This window comes from Triticum urartu, chromosome 3A (assembly GCF_056163025.1).
Source record: "Triticum urartu cultivar PI428250 chromosome 3A, HENAU_Tu73, whole genome shotgun sequence".
NCBI lineage: Eukaryota > Viridiplantae > Streptophyta > Magnoliopsida > Poales > Poaceae > Triticum > Triticum urartu.
The window spans coordinates 332,299,478-332,319,861 of record NC_141875.1 but is presented as its reverse complement, the minus strand read 5'-3'; positions in this window follow the sequence as shown (position 1 = coordinate 332,319,861).

Here is a 20,384-nt window from a genome sequence, read left to right as displayed (position 1 = left end):
GAGTACCGAGGCCACCACAAGGGTGGGGGCGCCCCCCGACCTTGTGGCCCTCGTGGCTCACCCTGACTTGTCCCCGATGCAAAAATTCTTATAAATAGGGAAAACCCTGAAATGTGGGGACCCCGACACATAAGTCGTCATCACCGAATGCACGTGTATAGTGATCCCAGAAATCAATGCTCACTAAACACACAGAAGCTGAATAACAAAGAGTCTTACATCCATACATATCGTCTTACACAAATTATGACCATTATGGTCAAGTGTTACATAGATAAAGCCACGAGGGCTGAATGCCAAATAAACTTAAGCAGTGGAAATCTTCGTCGATAAGTAGAACCCATGCCATATGCCTTAACCCTACAGGCATTTTGACTGGGAAATGTCCTAGTTCGCATGTTCGTCTCCACAGAACTCTTCTTCGAACTCCTGTTCTTCCATGTCTGGCCAATTAAATAACCAGTGGCAAGCCAATGGGTACTTTGAATGTACTCGCAAGCAACCCATGTTTCGGCTCAAGATACAACAATGCATGATATAGGTAAATTTTTGCAGAAAGCTAGTTTTGAGTGCAATGACATGTTCAACAACTTGTAAGACATGCGTCAGGAGAATTCAAGTAACCATGAGGACAGGTTACCGATATCAACATAAATAGAGTGGGCATCAACCCAACTCAATCATGTCAAGTGATTTGACTTGACCCAAGTAGTTCTTCCCACTTATCCTAACACATACACTAGTTTGTAAACATCTGGACATAGCCCAAGAGCGGTTACCCAACTATCCTTGACCGTGGACACGGCTATTCGAATAGTTTTACACTCTGCAGAGGTTGCACACTTTACCCACAAGATCCGGGGAACTTCCGTGTCATCCACGACCCGCGGTACCTCAAGTACCTGGGGTAAGCACCCGATCACTATCTTTCCCTAGACAACACTAACATGGAGTCCACTCGATTGGTAGTAACCCCCGTGCCCAACATTTCACAACTTAAGTGGAGCCTCGCTCCCATATTCATCACATACCACTGGCACGGGGTACCAACGGTGTGTCCGGTGCCCCACAAAAATGTTCTTGGCCGCCCTACCTGGCACGACCCCGTCCCAAGAGAGAGCACCAACTCTCCCCCATCACTAGTCATGCGGGCTCCAAGCTAGTATCGGCCTAGGTAATCAATAATGCCCTTTCCCATATAAGGGTGGAGTGGTTGCACATGTAAGGTTGGAATAACGGTCGCAACTTAAACCAATCCGTTTTTGAAAGCAACACACACACACACTTGCCTTGGTACACCACTTCGTCATCAAGCGGTTACCCATCTCATTATCTCCCTCGGGCATAAGTGGCACCCGACGGGGTTTTCGAAAAGTCCTTTGAAAATACTTTGTCTCCATCACCATGCATATTCTCGTCCCTTTTTGCGTAGCAACTACTTTAGCATCCTATCTAATCCCACCGGCATGACCCTCATAAGGAGGTAGGGTCATGCACAATGCAAGTATCAACGAGGAAGTAACGGAGGCAAACCATCAAAGTGGTTCCACCTCATCATGATTCCGTTGCAACAACAATATCGTGCTATATGTCATGCATAAAAAGGAGTTTCATAGACATGGTCAAAGGGCTGCTTGCCTGGCTCAACAAAGTCTCCTGGGTCTTCAAAGTCTTCTAGTACAACTCCTTCGTCAGCAACGCAATCTATCGTCGCAAAATAATAACGAGAAAAATAAGGCAATAATACAACAGAAAACCCAAAGTGCTCAGAAAAATGTCAACTTATTTTTGTTAAATACTAGGGTGAAAACTAAGAAGGGGAAAATTCCTAGTTTTGGATTTGGAGTTAGGGGGACAGAGCAGTGGATTTTCAAACAGAGATCTTATTGTTCAAATTTGAATTTAAATTTGAACAGTGCAGAAAAGTGTAATGGATGTGTATGAAAGTTACATCAATAAATAGGTGGGATTATTCTAAGATTTTAGGAGTTGGAATTATTCCATTTGGATAAATGTTTTATCCTGTGGAATTTTTATAAAACAGACAGAAAAAGAAAAAGAAAAGTGGCACTGTGCCACTGGGCCAGAAAGGCCACAGTGCAGCAGGCCCAGAGGAAAATCAGCCCGAGCAAGGCTGCCACGTCGAAGGCGTAAAGGCGAATTACGCCTTCGACTGACGGCAAACAGGTGTGCGCGCGCGTGCATTTTAAAACCCGATGGGTGGGTCCCACCCGTCAGGGCGTGAGCCTGACGGACAGGGCCCATGGCCATCGTCGTCTACCTACGTCCAAAGGCGACGGCGAGCTCGCCGGCGGCGATATAGGGGACGGGAGGATGCGTGGGTGGTACCGTTGTGCTCAGGAAGGAGCCGCTGTTTGGATGGAGGTGGAGTTGGTCGTCGGGGTGGCCTGGTTCGCCGGCAACGAGGAGGCACGGCGGAGTTGCTTCGGGTGGCGGCGGTTCCGGCCGTTTTCGACAGCTAAAGAGAGGGGAAACAGGGGGAAATGGTCAGTGGGCTCCTGCGGTTCTAGATCGAGTGAGAGAGGTAGCGGAGAAGGCATATACCTCTGGATCGACGGCAACCCGAGGCGGCGGAGCTCCGGTCGACCCCGAGCACAGAATCCCCTTGAGGACATTTGGGTGGTGCGGGCATGCTCTTGGGGGTGTGAGGAGGAGGCGGATGCTACTGGAGCGGTCCGGGGCGGCTTATATAGCGGGCACCGGTCCACCATGGACTCGTGCGCCGGCGAGGTCACGGGCGAGGCCAGAGGCCGTGAGGGCACTCGTGAACGAGTCCAGACCGTTCGTGGATCAGGTCCACATCCAGAGGAGGGCAGGGAAGGAGCGGGGAAGGCTCCAGAGAGTTCGCGCGTGTGAGGCCGTGCATTGGAGCTTGCAGGCGGCTGGCGCGCGTGCGATGGAGGCCACAGGAGGGAGAAGGAGGAGGGGGCCGACCAGCTACCATGTTGCGGACGTCGAGGCGTCCCGTCGGGCGCGCTGGGGAGGCCTGAGGTGGCCTGGGGCGGTTGGAAGGGGGCGGCTACAGTGCGGGAGCGCACTGTAGCGCGCTCCAGAGCGCCCAAATTGCTGGCATGGCCATTTTCTATGCAGTGTGGGCACGGCCAAAGGTGTCTGGTGGCTCTAGGGGGGAGTAAAGAATGGGGGAGGGGCATTGGATGCCCTGGGTGGCCACTGGGGTGAGGAGGGAGGTGAGAAAGGAGAAGAATGCTGCTGTCTAGAAGGGTAAATGGGGATGTTTCACTCTTCAATCATTGAGCTGAGGCCAGGGAAGAGTTACTGGAGGTAGGAGAGGACTAGGAGGAGCTGTGGTAAAAAGTTGAGCTCAAGGAGAATAGTGTTAGTGGTCAAAATGGTTGTTTTTGAAAAGTGGCAGAAGGTGTTTGATAAGGGTTTGGGCCAGCAGATGATTTCCAACTGCCATGAGACTCCACAGGGTGAAATGACACATATAATTAGGACCTTCCACCAATTTGGAGCTTACTTGGGCAAAGTTGCTAATGCAACTTTTGTAAACCCTATAAATTAGCAGAAATGAACTTGTGTAGATCTAGTTGAGCAAATCACTTCCCCTTGATTCACCACTTGGTGTAGTGGCCTCATTTGGTCATGTGAACATGCTCACAAAAGTTGGGGTCAAGGAGATAAAGTTGGTAGTACAAACTTGTTCAAATTTGATTCTGGTCAAAGAGGGTTTTGGGGCATTTTGGTGAACCAAAATGACCTTGATTGACATGAGGCTTTGCAAGGTGATCAAAATATGAATTTGTGACTTGCTGGATTTTCCTTGGATTTTTATGAAAATATTTCTTATAGAAATATTTCAAATCCTTGAAATGGGCAGAAATGGTTTTGGAAGGTTTTGACCAATATTTTGAACATGACCATGTGCTGGAACTCTTATATATGGAAGATATATGTCCACTGAGTTTCCCTGATTTTTGTCAAATATTTTTGAAATAATAAAATATTTTTTCCCTATTAAAGACCATTTCCGGCCTTAAGAAAAAGCTTTTAAATAAAATAGGAAAATAGCTTTTAAAATTATGTTTTTGTGGTTTATGGGAATCCTATATCTAATAGGTTTCAAATATACTCTTTGAAATATTTTTCATACCCCAAATCAAGTGCTTGTAGTGCAAACCTCAATTCAGGGGTTTTTGGAAAACTAATTTTTGAAAAATACTATTTGGCCAAATTATTTTTGTAAGAAAATACTATATTTCACTATACACATGGCATGATCATTGGGCAGAAGTTTGGAGCAAGGAGATGAAGTATGGGAGGGGGAGATGTGTTGACTTTAAAGAGCACTTGAAAAACACAGAGGGAAAACCAACTCCAAATAAAAGCCAAATAATGCAAAAGTTTTTGTTGGTCGAAATTTTCATGCTTTCTTAATGCAAATGAAATGTTACAAAATGCAGGGTGTGACAGACCTACCCCCTTACAAGAATATTGTCCCCGAGATTCCTAAACTAGGCTTTAAAGAGATACGGAAACTCGGATCTAAGGTAGTCTTCTCGTTCCCAGGTTGCTTCTGCTTCAGTGTTGTTGCTCCACTGGACCTTGAAGTACTTGATAGTGTGGCTTCGAGTGTGTCATTCAGCCTCGTCCAAAATGCAGATGGGTCTCTCGCGGTAGGTCAAATCGGGCTGAAGGTCAATGGCTTGGTGATCGACGTCCTTGTAAAGATCAGGCTTGTCTGGAACTTGGAGACACATCCTGAGTTGTGACACGTGGAATACGTTGTGCACATCTGATAGTTCAGGTGGCAGTTCCAACTGGTAAGCCACTTCTCCTTGTCGTTCAGTGATCTTGAAGGGGCTGATGTATCTTGGTGCGAGTTTTCCTTTGACATGGAAGCGCTGGGTTCCCTTGAGAGGTGTGACCCGGAGATAGACATGGTCTCCAACTTGGAGGATCATGTCTCTACGGCATGAGTCAGCGTAGCTCTTCTGCCTTGACTTGGCAGTCTCCAAACGCTCTTTGACAAGCTGGACTTGTTCTTCTGCTTCACGGAGGATATCGGGCCAAAAGACTAGTCCTTCTCCGGTCTCTGGCCAATTGAGGGGTGTGCGACACTTGCGTCTGTAAAACACCTCAAATGGTGCCATCTGGAGGCTTGAGATAACTATTGTTGAAGGAGAACTCAGCGAAAGGGAGGCAATCTTCCCACCTAGCTCCATACGCTAAGACACAGGCTCAGAGCATGTCTTCGAGTATCTGATTCACTCGTTCTATCTGACCTCCGGTCTGTGGGTGGAAAGCAGTGCTGAAGGACAACTTGGTCCCCATGGCCTCTTGGAACTTCTTCCAGAACCTTGAGGTAAACTGGGTTCCTCGATCTGACACAATCTCCTTGGGAACACCATGAAGGCTTACGATTCTGTTGATGTAGAGGCTGGCTAGCTGGTTCCCCTTGTAAGTCGTTTTGACAGGAATGAAATGGGCTACTTTGGTCAAATGGTCGACTATGGCCCAGATGGAGTCATGTCCCTTATTTGACCTGGATAACCCAGTGATAAAGTGCATTCCGACTTTATCCCATTTCCATTCAGGCACCTTGAGAGGCTGTAACAATCCAGCGGGTCGCTGATGTTCAGCTTTGACCCTTTGGCATATGTCACACTTAGCGACGAAAGTGGCTATCTCTCTCTCCATGCCATGCCACCAGAATCTCTCCTTTAGGTCTTGATACATCTTGGTTCCTCCGGGGTGGATGGAATATGGGGTGTCATGAGCTTCTTACAAGATCAAATTCTTGAGCTCAATCTTATTGGGTACGCAAATGCGATTCCCAAACCACACAATTCCTTGCTCATCCTCTGAGAATCCTGGGTCCTTGCCTGCCTTGATCTTCCTCATAATGCCTTTAATACTCTCGTGTCCCTTCTGAGATTCCTTAACACCATCCATCAGGGTAGGCCTAACTTCAAGGTTGGCCAAGAATCCTGGTGCAACCAGTTTCAACCCGAAGCTTTCAAGTTCTTCATACAAGGCGGGTAGCCTTTCCTTAAGCATAACATTCAAGGAACAAGCCTTCCTGCTTAATGCATCTGCTACCACATTAGCCTTCCCAGGGTGGTATTGAACACTGGGGTCATAATCCTTGATCAACTCTAGCCACCTTCTTTGCCTCATGTTCAATTCCTTCTGAGTGAAAATATACTTCAGACTTTTGTGATCCGTGTATATCTCACACTGCTTCCCTAGGAGGTAATGTCGCCATGTCTTCAGGGCATGAACCACTGCTGCTAATTCAAGATCATGAGTAGCATAGTTCTCTTCATGAGGCCATAGTTGCCTTGAAAGGTAAGCTACGACTGGGCCCTCTTGCATCAGGACACCTCCCAGTCTGGTTCTTAACGCATCACAATATATCACAAATTCCTTGTGTATATCTGGTGTGGCCAGAACTGGGGCGGTGGTCAGTATCTTCTTCAGCTCCTGGAAGCTTTCTTCGCACTTCGGCGTCCATTCAAACTTCTTGTCCTTCTTCAAGAGCTGGGTCATGGGTCGGGCAATGCTTGAGAATCCTTCAACGAACTTGCGATAATATCCTACGAATCCGAGGAAGCTTCTGACTTCCTTCACATTGCTTGGGGATTGCCATTCAGTCACGGCTTCAATCTTAGCGGGATCGACCGATAATCCTTCTTCGGTCAAAACATGACCCAAGAATCCAACTTTACGCAGCCAAAATTCGCACTTGCTGAACTTGGCATACAGTTGGTGCTCTCGAAGCTTGTCTAGGACCATCCTTAAGTGTTGCTCATGCTCTTCTTCCGTCTTCGAGAAGACAAGAATGTCATCAATGAAGACAACGACAAACTTGTCCAAATATTCCATGAAGACCTTATTCATGAGATACATGAAGTAAGCTGGGTCATTGGTCAGTCCAAAGGACATGACCGTGCACTCATACAGGCCATATCTGGTTACAAATGCCGTCTTTGGAATATCTTGGGGTCTGATTTTCAGCTGGTAGTACCCAGATCTGAGGTCGATCTTGGAGAACACCTTGGCCCCATTGAGTTGATCAAACAGATCTTCAATCTTGGGAAGTGGATACTTGTTCTTGACTGTAACTTCATTGAGGGAGCGGTAGTCAATGCACAAGCGGATGGTACCGTCCTTCTTTGCCACAAACAGAACAGGTGATCCCCAAGGGGAGGCACTAGGGCGGATAAATCCCTTCCTCAACTGCTCTTCCAGTTGCTTCTTCAACTCTGCTAACTCTTCCGATTCCATTCTATAAGGCTTCTTATAGATGGGTCCTGCTCTGGGTATGAGCTCGATGATGAACTCAATGTCTCGGTCAGGAGCCATTCTCGGTAGCTCATCAGGAAATACATCAGGGTATTCGCATACTACCGACACTTGTTCCAATCCAACTTCAGTCAGACAGTTGACTTGGTTGGCTTGAGCAGAGGAGGGGTTGGAGGCAAATTTAACTTCAACTCCTTGGTCATTGGTCATAGTGACGGTCCGGTTGGCGCAATCTAACAAGCCTTGGTGCTTGAAGAGCCAATTCATTCCTAAGATCACATCCAAGCCTTGTGATCTTAAGACGATAAGGTCTGCTAGGAAGTCTACCCCATTAATGACAATTCCGACTCCCTTACAGCCTACCTTGGCTCTCATCTCTGCTCCGGGGGTTTGTACCACCATAGGGTTATTCAGGGGTGTAGGGGTCATGCCACTTTTTAATGCAAACTCTTGGGTGAAAAATGAAAACGTGGCTCCAGAATCAAACAAGACAGTTGCAGGTGCTGAGTTAACAAGGAACGTACCCAGCACGACGTCCGGGTCTTCCTAGGCTTCTTCTGCAGTGACATGATTCACACGACCCTTGCCGTTGTTGGGTGGGTTGCGGGGAGCTTGGTTCCTTGGTGGCATTCCACGGCCTTGCCCTGGGTTCTGTGCATTGGGGCGCGGGGCGTCGGGCTTCTTGTTGGGGCAATTCTTGGAGTAGTGTCCTGGCTGACCACATCCGAAGGAAGTGACTTGATTGGGGTTGCTGCTCTTGCCGGCATTGTTATTGGGGTTGTTGAAAGCTGGCCTGGGGTTGGCATACTGCTGAGGCTGATAGTTGGTGCGAGGTGCAGGGGCTCTTGGCTGCTGATAGGTTGGCTTGACCGAGGCTGGCTGCCACGGGCGAGGCTTCTTGTTGCTCGAGCTACCCTTGCTGATCATCTTGCGCTTACGAGTATCGTCCAAAGCACGTCGCTTGTCCTCAAGCATGAGTGCCTTGTTCACCAGATCAGGAAAGGTTGGGTAGTCACACACAACAAGTGAGTACTGCAGAGTCTGGTTAAGGCCTTCCATGAAGCGCTCTCTTTTGGCAGCATCAGTGCTGACATCTTCAGGAGCGTATCTTGACAGATCACTGAACTTCTGCATGTACTCCTTGACAGTGCTACTACCTTGCTTCAGGGCTCGAAATTCACGCTTCTTGATGGCCATGATTCTGGAAGGAATGTGGGCCTTGCGGAATTCTTCCTTGAAGTCATTCCAAGTGATGTTTTGCTCAGCATGCATGGCCTTGAATCCATCCCACCAAGCTCTAGCAGTTCCCCCGAGGCAGTGAGCAGCATACGCCACCTTCTCATGGTCCTTAGTGCATCCGACTAGTTCCAGCAGATCCTCAATGGTGCAGACCCAGTCGTCTGCATCCAGGGGTTCAGTAGTCTCGATGAAGGTGGGTGGTGCATGCTTCTTGAACTCCACCAACGTGGAACGTCCATTGCCGTTTCCTGCCGGCTGGCGATTGACATCTTGAGCAATCATCTGGAGGGCTGCAGTGTTGGCTTGGCGTTCCTCTCGGAAGGCTTGGAGAAGCTGAGCCATGTCCATGTTTGGAGGTGGTGGCGGTGGTGGAGCTTGTCCTTGGGTTTGGTCCTGACTGGCTCCTGCTCCGGCTTCTTGCTGCTGGGTAGAGGTACCAGTACGTGTTACAAACAGGCATCCTGTTGGAGCGGTCAAGGTCTCATGATTGGGAAAGATGAGGGAGAGCAATATAGATGGGATGCCTAGTAAGGGGGTCGGTATGACACTAATTATTTTCATGCAAGGGCCAAAAGGCCAAACACATACATTAAAATCCAAATGGGTGATGTAGTCGCTTACAAGTTCCCGAAGGAAAGCATGACATCCATCAAACACATCAAAAGCAAACACAACACTACATGGTTTCATATGAACCATGACAAGGACTCGACTTCGCATAGGGGTACACGACCTATCCTATCGTAGGGGTTACTAACGGGCATATCCGGGTTGCGAATGATGCCTAAGTGGTGGAATGCTCGGTCGCGTAGTCTGGCCCTTATGGGTCCTCCTCCTCATCATCTGTGGCCTGACTTCCTTCATTGCTCAAAGGGGTGGGGGAGTGGAGGACCTCAACACGGCGTTGCTTTGCCAGTGGTGTGAAGAGCTTGCAGTAATCCCTTGTGCTCATGCGGTGCTGATGTGGTGGTTCCCCATCCTTTGGGGGTCTTCCACCTCGGTATGCGATTGCGGGCTGTCCTGGGGGAGCACCTTCCTTCTTGATCCTATCCATCTTCCCTTATGCTTGGATAATAAGTGCCTTGGTCTCATGAAGTTCCTTTCGGAGCTCCATTTATTCTGAGGCCAAGTGTTGTGCCAAACTATCGGCACAAAGGCTGAAGTAGGTCTGGAATCGGAGTGGAAGTCCTTCTTCTAATGGTGGAGCTGGTGCACTGCTCTCATCCTCACCTTCCTTCCGATAAGGCAAGAAGCGGGTTGCCAACTCGTCTACCATCTCTAGAAGAAGGTATCGGAGGCGGGTGAGTTCCTTGAGGGTTGCCGTCTCGACGGCAAGAACCAGTGTTGCCATCTGGGGTCCCTCGAAGAACCAGCTTGTTGGAGAGTCATTAGCCTTCACGATCACTTCCACATGATACTCCATCTCGGTGTCATTGATCCAATGCTCATGGTAGGTGAAAATGGGGGCTCGGTAAAACTGGCACTTCTTGAGGCTATCCTCGAGAAGCACGGGAAATCCGGTGGTCAGGAAGTCTTCGGGTACGACAGCCATCCACAAAGGTGGAATGGGAGAGGTCAATATGGAATTATATCTTGGGTTTGGTAAGCTTAGAAAAGAAGAGGAGTATAGAGGGTTTTTGCAAAGCAGGTTTTATCCTAACTAACGCCCATGCTAACTAAGACTTCCTACAGTCAGGATGGCTCTGATACCAGCTCTGTGGGGACCCCAACTCATAAGTCATCATCACCGAATGCACGTATACAGTGATCCCAGAGATCAATGCTCACCGAACACACAGAAGCTGAATAACAAGAGTCTTACATCCATACATATCGTCTTACACAAATTATGACCATTATGGTCAAGTCTTACATAGATAAAGCCACAAGGGATGAATGCCAAATAAACTTAAGCAGCGGAAATCTTCATCAATAAGTAGAACCCATGCCATCTGCCTTAACCCTACAGGCATTCTGACTAGGAAACGTCCTAGTTCGCATGTTCGTCTCCAAAGAACTCTTCTTCGAACTCTTGTTCTTCCATGTCTGGCCAATTAAATACCCAGTGGCAAGCCAATGAGTACTTTGAATGTACTCGCAAGCAACCCATGTTTCCGCTCAAGATACAACAATGCATGATATAGGTAAATTTTTGCAGGAAAAATCTAGTTTTGAGTGCAATGACATGTTCAACAACTTGTAAGACATGCATCAGGAGAATTCAAGTAACCATGAGGACAGGTAACAGATATCAACATAAATAGAGTGGGCATCAACCCAACTCAATCATGTCAAGTCCTTTGACTTGACCCAAGTAGTTCTTCCCACTTATCCAAACACATACACTGGTTTGTAAACATGTGGACGTAGCCCAAGAGCGGTTACCCAACTGTCCTTGACCGTGGACACGGCTATTCGAATAGTTTTACACTCTGTAGAGGTTGCACACTTTACCCACAAGATATGGGGAACTTCCGTGTCATCCACGACCCGCGGTACCTCAAGTACCCGGGGTAAGCACCCAACCACTATCTTTCCCTAGACGACACTAACATGGAGTCCACTTGATTGGTAGTAACCCCCGTGCCCAACATTTCACAACTTAAAATTGTGGAGCCTCGCTCCCATATTCATCACATACCACTGGCACGGGGTACCAACGGTGTGTCCGGTGCCCCATAAAAATGTTCTTGGCCGCCCTACCTGGCACGACCCCGTCCCGAGAGAGAGCACCAACTCTCCCCCATCACTAGTAATGCGGGCTCCAAGCTAGTATCGGCCTAGGTAATCAATAATGCCCTTTCCCATATAAGGGTAGAGTGGTCGCACGTGTAAGGTTGGAATAACGGTTGCAACTTAAACCAATCTGTTTTTGAAAGCAACACACACACTTGCCTCAGTACACCACTTCGTCATCAAGCGGTTAACCATCTCATTATCTCCCTCGGGCATAAGTGGCACCCGACGGGGTTTTCGAAAAGTCCTTTGAAAATACTTTGTCTCCATCACCATGCATATTCATGTCCCTTTTTGCGTAGCAACTACTTTAGCATCCTATCTACTCCCACCGGCATAACCCTCATAAGGAGGTAGGGTCATGCACAATGCAAGTATCAACGAGGAAGTAACGGAGGCAAACCATCAAAGTGGTTCCACCTTATCATGATTCCGTTGCAACAAAAATATGGTGCTATATGTCATGCATAAAAAGGGGTTTCATAGATATGGTCAAAGGGCTGCTTACCTGGCTCAACAAAGTCTTCTGGGTCTTCAAAGTCTTCTGGTCCAACTCCTTCGTCAGCAACGCAACCTATCGTCGCAAAATAATAACGAGAAAAATAAGGCAATAATAAAACAGAAAACCCAAAGTGCTCAAAAAAATGTCAACTTATTTTTGTTAAATACTAGGGTGAAAACTAAGAAGGGGAAAATTCCTAGTTTTGGATTTGGAGTTAGGGGGACAGAGTAGTGGATTTTCAAACAGAGATCTTATTGTTCAAATTTGAATTTAAATTTGAACAGTGCAGAAAAGTGCAATGGATGTGTATGAAAGTTACATCAATAAATAGGTGGGATTATTCTAAGATTTTAGGAGTTGGAATTATTCCATTTGGATAAATGTTTTATCCTGTGGAATTTTTATAAAACAGACAGAAAAAGAAAAGTGGCACCGTGCCACTAGGCCAGAAAGGTCACAGTGCAGCAGGCCCAGAGGAAAATCAGCCCGCGCAAGGCTGCCACGTCGAAGGCGTAAAGGCGAAGTACGCCTTCGACCGACGGTGAACCGGTGCGCGCGCGTGCATTTTTAAACCCGACGAGTGGGTCCCACCCGTCAGGGTGTGAGGCTGACGGACAGGGCCCACTGCCGTTGTCGTCTACCTCCATCCAGAGGCGATGGCGAGCTCACCGGCGGCGATATAGGGCACGGGAGGATGCATGGGTGGTACCGTTGTGCTCAGGGAGGAGCCGCCATTCGGATGGAGGTGGAGTTTGTCGCGGGGTGGCCTGGTTCGCCGGCGATGAGGAGGCACAGCGGAGTTGCTTCAGGTGGCGGCGGTTCCGGCCGTTTTCGGCAGCTAAAGAGAGGGGAAACAGGGGGGAAATGGTTAGTGGGCTCCTGCGGTTCTAGATCGAGTGAGAGTGGTAGCGGAGAAGGCGTATACCTCTGGATCGACGGCGACCCGAGGCGATGGAGCTCCGGTCGATCCCGAGCACAGAAGCCCCTTGAGGACGTTTGGGTGGTGCGGGCGTGCTCTTGGGGGTGTGAGGAGGAGGCGGATGCTACTGGAGCGGCCCGGGGCGGCTTATATAGCCGGGCACAGGCCCACCGTGGACTCGTGCACCGGCGAGGCCAGAGGCCGTGAGGGCACTCGTGAACGAGTCCAGACCGTTCGTGGATCAGGTCCACACCTAGAGGAGGGTAGGGAAGGAGCGGGGAAGGCTCTAGAGAGCTCGCGCGTATGTGGCCGTGCATTGGAGCTTCCAGGCGGCCGGCGCGCGTGCGAGGGAGGCCACAGGAGGGAGAAGGAGGAGGGGGCCGACCAGTTGCCGTGTTGCGGGCGTCGAGGCGTCTCGTCGGGCGCGCTGGGGAGGCCCGAGGTGGCCGGGGGCGGTTGGAAGGGGGCGGCTACAGTGCGGGAGCGCACTGTAGCGCGCTCCAGAGCGCCCAAATGGCCGGCATGGCCATTTTCTATGCATTGTGGGCTCAGCCAAAGGTGTCTGGTGGCTCTCGGGGGGAGTAAAGAATGGGGGAGGGGCATTGGATGCCCTGGGTGGCCACTGGGGTGAGGAGGGAGGTGAGAAAGGAGAAGAATGCTGCTGTCTAGAAGGGTAAATGGGGATGTTTCACTCTTCAATCATTGAGCTGAGGCCAGGGAAGAGTTACTGGAGGTAGGAGAGGACTAGGAGGAGCTGTGGTAAAAAGTTGAGCTCAAGGAGAATAGTGTTAGTGGTCCAAATGGTTGTTTTTGAAAAGTGGCAGAAGGTGTTTGATAAGGGTTTGGGCCAGCAGATGATTTCCAACTGCCATGAGACTCCACAGGGTGAAATGACACATATAATTAGGACCTTCCACCAATTTGGAGCTTATTTGGGCAAAGTTGCTAATGCAACTTTTGTAAACCCTATAAATTAGCAGAAATGAACTTGTGTAGATCTAGTTGAGCAAATCACTTCCCCTTGATTCACCACTTGGTGTAGTGGACTCATTTGGTCATGTGAACATCCTCACAAAAGTTGGGGTCAAGGAGAGAAAGTTGGTAGTACAAACTTGTTCAAATTTGATTCTGGTCAGAGAGGGTTTTGGGGCATTTTGGTGAACCAAAATAAACCTTGATTGACATGAGGCTTTGCAAGGTGATCAAAATATGCATTTGTGACTTTCTGGATTTTCCTTGGATTTTTATGAAAATATTTCTTATAGAAATATTTCAAATCCTTGAAATGGGCAGAAATGGTTTTGGAAGGTTTTGTCCAATATTTTGAACATGACCATGTGCTGAAACTCTTATATATGGAAGATATATGTCCACTGAGTTTCCCTGATTTTTGTCAAATATTTTTGAAACAATAAAATAATTTTTCCCTATTAAAGACCTTTTCTGGCCTTAATAAAAATCTTTTAAATAAAATAGGTAAATAGCTTTTAAAATTATGTTTTTGTGGTTCATGGGAATCCTATATCTAATAGGTTTCAAATATACTCTTTGAAATTTTTTTCATACCCCAAATCAAGTGTTTGTAGTGCAAACCTCAATTCAGGGGTTTTTGGAAAACTAATTTTTGAAAATACTATTTGGCCAAATTATTTTTGTAAGAAAATACTATATTACACTATAAACGTGGCATGACCATTGGGCAGAAGTTTGGAGCAAGGAGGTGAAGTATGGGAGGGGGAGTTGTGTTGACTTTAAAGAGCACTTGAAAAACACAGAGGGAAAACCAACTCCAAATAAAAGCCAAATAATGCAAAAGTTTTTGTTGGTCCAAATTTTCATGCTTTCTTAATGCAAATGAAATGTTACAAAATGCAGGGTGTGACACGAAAATAAACCTAGACCGGGAGTTCCGCCACCGGAAGCCTCTGTAGGCACCAAAAACCAATCGAGACCCTGTTCTGGCACCCTACCGGAGGGGGAATCATCACCGGTGGCCATCTTCATTATCTTGGCGCTCTCCATGAAGAGGAGGGAGTAGTTCACCCTCGGGGCCGAGGGTATGTACCAGTGGCTATGTGTATGATCTCTCTCTCTCTCTCGTTCTTGATTTGGCACACAAGGGGCCGAGGGTATGATGTACCACAAGCTTTGCTATTATAGTTGGATCTTATGATGTTTTCCCCCTCTACCTCCTTGTAATGATTGAGTTTTCCCATTGAAGTTATCTTATTGGATTGAGTCTTTAAGGGTTTGAGAACACTTGATGTGTGTCTTGCATGTGCTTATCTGTGGTGACAATGGGATATTCACGTGATCTACTTGATGTATGTTTTGGTGATCAACTTGCGGGTTCTGTGACCTTGTGAATTTATGCATAGGGGTTGGCACACATTTTTGTCTTGACTCTCCGGTTGAAACTTTGGGGAACTCTTTGAAGTTCTTTGTGTTGGTTTGAATGGATGAATATGAGATTGTGTGATGCATATCGTATAATCGAACCCGTGGATACTTGTGGTGACATTGGAGTATCTAGGTGACATTAGGGTTTTGGTTGATGTGTGTCTTAAGGTGTTATTATAGTACGAACTCTAGGGCTGTTTGTGACACTTATATGAATAGACCAATAGATCAATCAAAAAGAATAACTTTGAGGTGGTTTCGTACCCTACAATAATTTGAGGTGGTTTCACTAGGGCCGTTTTCGCTCACTTTTGCTATTAGTTACCTTGCTGTTTTTATATTTTCAAATTACAAAAACCATTATCTACCATCCATATTACACTTGTATCACTATCTCTTCGCCGAACTAGTGCACCTATAAAATTTACCATTGTATTGGGTGTATTGGGTACACAAGAGACTCTTTGTTATTTGGTTGTAGGGTTGTTTGAGAGAGACCATCTTCATCCTACGCCTCCCACGGATTGATAAACCTATGTCATCCACTTGAGGGAAAGTTGATACTGTCCTACAAAACTCTGCGCTTGGAGGCCCAACACGAGTCTACAAGAAGGGTTGCGCAGTAGACATCAATTACTTGTAGTTGATCAATAAGGTCCAACAAGAATCAATGTCATTTCTACGCCAAAATTGACAGTGGTGGGCTACTTGTCTAACAAATACTCTGAACTTGTTATTGGATCCACACCCGTTCAAGTACAATAGCTGCCTTCTACCTCTCCTTCTACAAATTAACATTATTTCTAATTTTGAAAATGTTTGTTCGCTTGTCATCCAGAAAATGATTCCGACAAGCTTGACCCCGAAACTGCGCACAGTGAAGGTCTTGGCACTAGAATCTATCGGCCCCAACCTGGAGCAAGTTGTCAGTTTCCTGAGATGCTTTCCGTGCCTGGAGAAGCTATATATCGAGGTGATGTTCCTTTCCTGTTAAATGTTAACCATAAGGGAGTTCAATTTGTGACACCTTTTTCCAAGTTTACAATGACAATGTACTACGATTTCTGAAGGATTCTTTTGGAGGGTATCAGTACATACATGTCCCCCCCCATATTGGTTGCTTGATCCATATGGTTACAATCCATAAGCATTCTCCTTTGGATTCATCTGTACTAGTTTTCTCAGGGAACTTTTCATCCACTCCAACCTCTTGTGAAGAAGGCTACATTTTTCTAGAATGTAATCAAATGCCCATGTTAATCATGTCAGATCGAAGATGGCATGTTAGTGCATTTTACAGATCCTGCAAACCAAATAGGCTTGTAGTAGTGTTCAAAACTGCATGTAGGCACTAACACGTTTTCTTCTTTTCCAGATAAGATTAGGACCAGTGGTGGATAATGTGTTGGGGAACGTAGTAATTTCAAAAAAATTCCTACGCACATGCAAGATCATGGTGATGCATAGCAACGAGAGGGGAGAGTGTGTCCACGTACCCTCGTAGACCGAAAGCGGAAGCGTTAGCACAACGCGGTTGATGTAGTCGTACGTCTTCACGATCCGACCGATCAAGTACCGAACGCACGGCACCTCCGAGTTCTACACACGTTCAGCCCGATGACATCCCTCGAACTCCAATCCAGCCGAGTGTTGAGGGAGAGTTTTGTCAGCACGATGGTGTAGTGACAATTATGATGTTCTACCGACGTAGGGCTTCGCCTAAGCAACGCTACGATATGACCGAGGTGGATTATGGTGGAGGGGGGCACCGCACACGGCTAAGAGATCCAAGGGATCAATTGTTGTGTCTAGAGGTGCCCCCTACCCCTGTATATAAAGGAGCAAGGGGGGAGGCGGCCGGCCTAGGAGAAGGGCGCGCCAAGGGGGGAGTCCTACTCCTACCGGGAGTAGGACTCCTCCTTTCCTTGTTGGAGTAGGAGAGAAGGAAAGAGGAGGAGAGGGAGAAGGAAAAGGGGGCTGCACCCCTTGTCCAATTCGGACCAGAGGGGGGAGCAGGCCTCCTTCCTTTTGGCCTCTCTCCTCTATTCCCGTATGGCCCAATAAGGCCCATATTCTCCCCGGCGAATTCCCGTAACTCTCCGGTACTCCGAAAAATACCCGAATCACTCGAAACCTTTCCGAAGTACGAATATAGTCGTCCAATATATCGATCTTTACGTCTCGACCATTTCGAGACTCCTCGTCATGTCCCCGATCTCATCCGGGACTCCGAACTCCTTCGGTACATCAAAGAACATAAACTCATAATATAACCGTCATTGAACTTTAAGCGTGCGGACCCTACGGGTTCGATAACTATGTAGACATGACCGAGACACATCTCTGGTCAATAAAAAATAGCGGAACCTGGATGCTCATATTGGCTCCCACATATTCTATGAAGATCTTTATCGGTCAAACCGCATAACAACATACGTTGTTCCCTTTTCATCGGTATGTTACTTGCCCGAGATTCGATCGTCGGTATCTCAATACCTAGTTCAATCTCGTTACCGGCAAGTCTCTTTACTCGTTCCGTAACACATCATCCCGCAATTACTCATTAGTTGCAATGCTTGCAAGGCTTATAGTGATGTGCACTACCGAGTGGGCCCAGAGATACCTCTCCGACAATCGGAGTGACAAATCCTAATCTCGAAATACGCCAACCCAACAAGTACCTTCGGAGACACCTATAGAGCACCTTTATAATCACCCAGTTACGTTGTGACGTTTGGTAGCACAAAAAGTGTTCCTCCGGTAAATGGGAGTTGCATAATCTCATAGTCATAGGAACATGTATAAGTCATGAAGAAAGCAATAGCAACAAACTAAACGATCAAGTGCTATGCTAACGGAATGAGTCAAGTCAATCACATCATTCTCCTAATTATGTGATCCCGTTAATCAAATGACAACTCATGCCTATGGTTAGGAAACATAACCATCTTTGATCAACGAGCTAGTCAAGTAGAGGCATACTAGTGACACTCTATTTGTCTATGTATTCACACATGTATTTATGTTTCCGGTTAATACAATTCTAGCATGAATAATAAACATTTATCATGATACAAGGAAATAAATAATAACTTTATTATTGCCTCTAGGGCATATTTCCTTCAGTCTCCCACTTGCACTAGAGTCAATAATCTAGTTCACATCTCCATGTGATTTAATACCAATAGTTCACATCACCATGTGATTAACACCCATAGTTCACATCAACATGTGACCAACACCCAAAGGGTTTACTAGAGTCAATAATCTAGTTCACATCGCTATGTGATTAACACCCAAAGAGTACTAAGGTGTGATCATGTTTTGCTTGTGAGAGAAGTTTAGTCAACGGGTCTGCCACATTGAGATCCGTAAGTATTTTGCAAATTTCTAGGTCAACAATGATCTGCACGGAGCTACTCTAGCTAATTGCTCCCACTTTCAACATGTATCCAGATTGAGATTTAGAGTCATCTGGATCAGTGTCAAAATTTGCATCGACGTAACCCTTTACGACGAACCTTTTTGTCACCTCCATAATCGAGAAACATATCCTTATTCCACTAAGGATAATTTTGACCGATGTCTAGTGATCTACTCCTAGATCACTATTGTACTCCCTTGCTAAACTCAGGGCAGGGTATACAATAGGTCTGGTACACAGCATGTCATACTTTATAGAACCTATGGCTGAGGCATAGGGAATGACTTTCATTCTCTCTCTATCTTCTGCCGTGGTCGGGTTTTGAGTCTTACTCAACTTCACACCTTGTAACATAGGCAAGAACTCCTTCTTTGACTGTTCCATTTTGAACTACTTCAAAATCTTGTCAAGGTATGTACTCATTGAAAAAACTTATCAAGCGTCTTGATCTATCTCTATAGATCTTGATGCTCAATATGTAAGCAGCTTCACCAAGGTCTTTCTTTGAAAAACTCCTTTCAAAACTTCCTTTATGCTTTGCAGAATAATTCTACATTATCTCCGATCAACAATATGTCATTCACATATACTTATCAGAAATGTTGTAGTGCTCCCACTCACTTTATTGTAAATACAGGCTTCACCGCAAGTCTGTATAAAACTATATGCTTTGATCAACTTATCAAAGCGTATATTCCAACTCCGAGATGCTTGCACCAGTCCATAGATGGATCGCTGGAGCTTGCATATTTTGTTAGTACCTTTAGGATTGACAAAACCTTCTGGTTGCATCATATACAACTCTTCTTTAATAATTCCATTAAGGAATGCAGTTTTGTTTATCCATTTGCCAGATTTCATAAAATGCAGCAATAGCTAACATGATTCGGACAGACTTAAGCATAGATATGAGTGAGAAACTCTCATCGTAGTCAACACCTTGAACTTGTCGAAAACCCTTTTGCGGCAATTCTAGCTTCGTAGATGGTAACACTACTATCAGCGTCCGTCTTCCTCTTGAAGATCCATTTAATCTCAATGGCTTGCCGATCAATGGGCAAGTCAATCAAAGTCCATACTTTGTTCTCATACATGGATCTCATCTCAGATTTCATGGCCTCAAGCCATTTCGCGGAATCTGGGCTCATCATCGCTTCCTCATAGTTCGTAGGTTCGTCATGGTCAAATAACATGACCTCCAGAATAGGATTACCGTACCACTCTGGTGCGGATCTCACTCTGGTTTACCTACAAGGTTTGGTAGTAACTTGATCGGAAGTTACATGATCATCATCATTAGCTTCCTCACTAATTGGTGTAGTAGTCACAGGAACATATTTCTGTGATGAACTACTTTCCAATAAGGGAGCAGGTAAAGTTACCTCATCAAGTTCTACTTTCCTCCCACTCACTTCTTTCGAGAGAAACTCCTTCTCTAGAAAGGATCCATTCTCAGCAACGAATATCTTGCCTTTGGATCTGTGACAGAAGGTGTACCCAACATTTTCTTTTGGGTATCCTATGAAGACGCACTTCTCCGATTTGGGTTTGAGCTTATCAGGTTGAAACTTTTTCAAATAAGCATTGCAACCTCAAACTTTAAGAAACGACAGCTTAGGTTTCTTGCCAAACCATAGTTCATACGGTGTCGTCTCAACGGATTTAGATGGTACCCTATTTAACGTGAATGTAGCTGTCTCTAATGCATAACCCCAAAACGATAGCGGTAAATCAGTAAGAGACGTCATAGATCGCACCATATCTAATAAAGCACGGTTACGATGTTCGGACACACCATTACACTTTGGTGTTCCAGGTGGCGTGAGTAGTGAAACTATTTCACATTGTTTTAACTGAAGGCCAAACTCGTAACT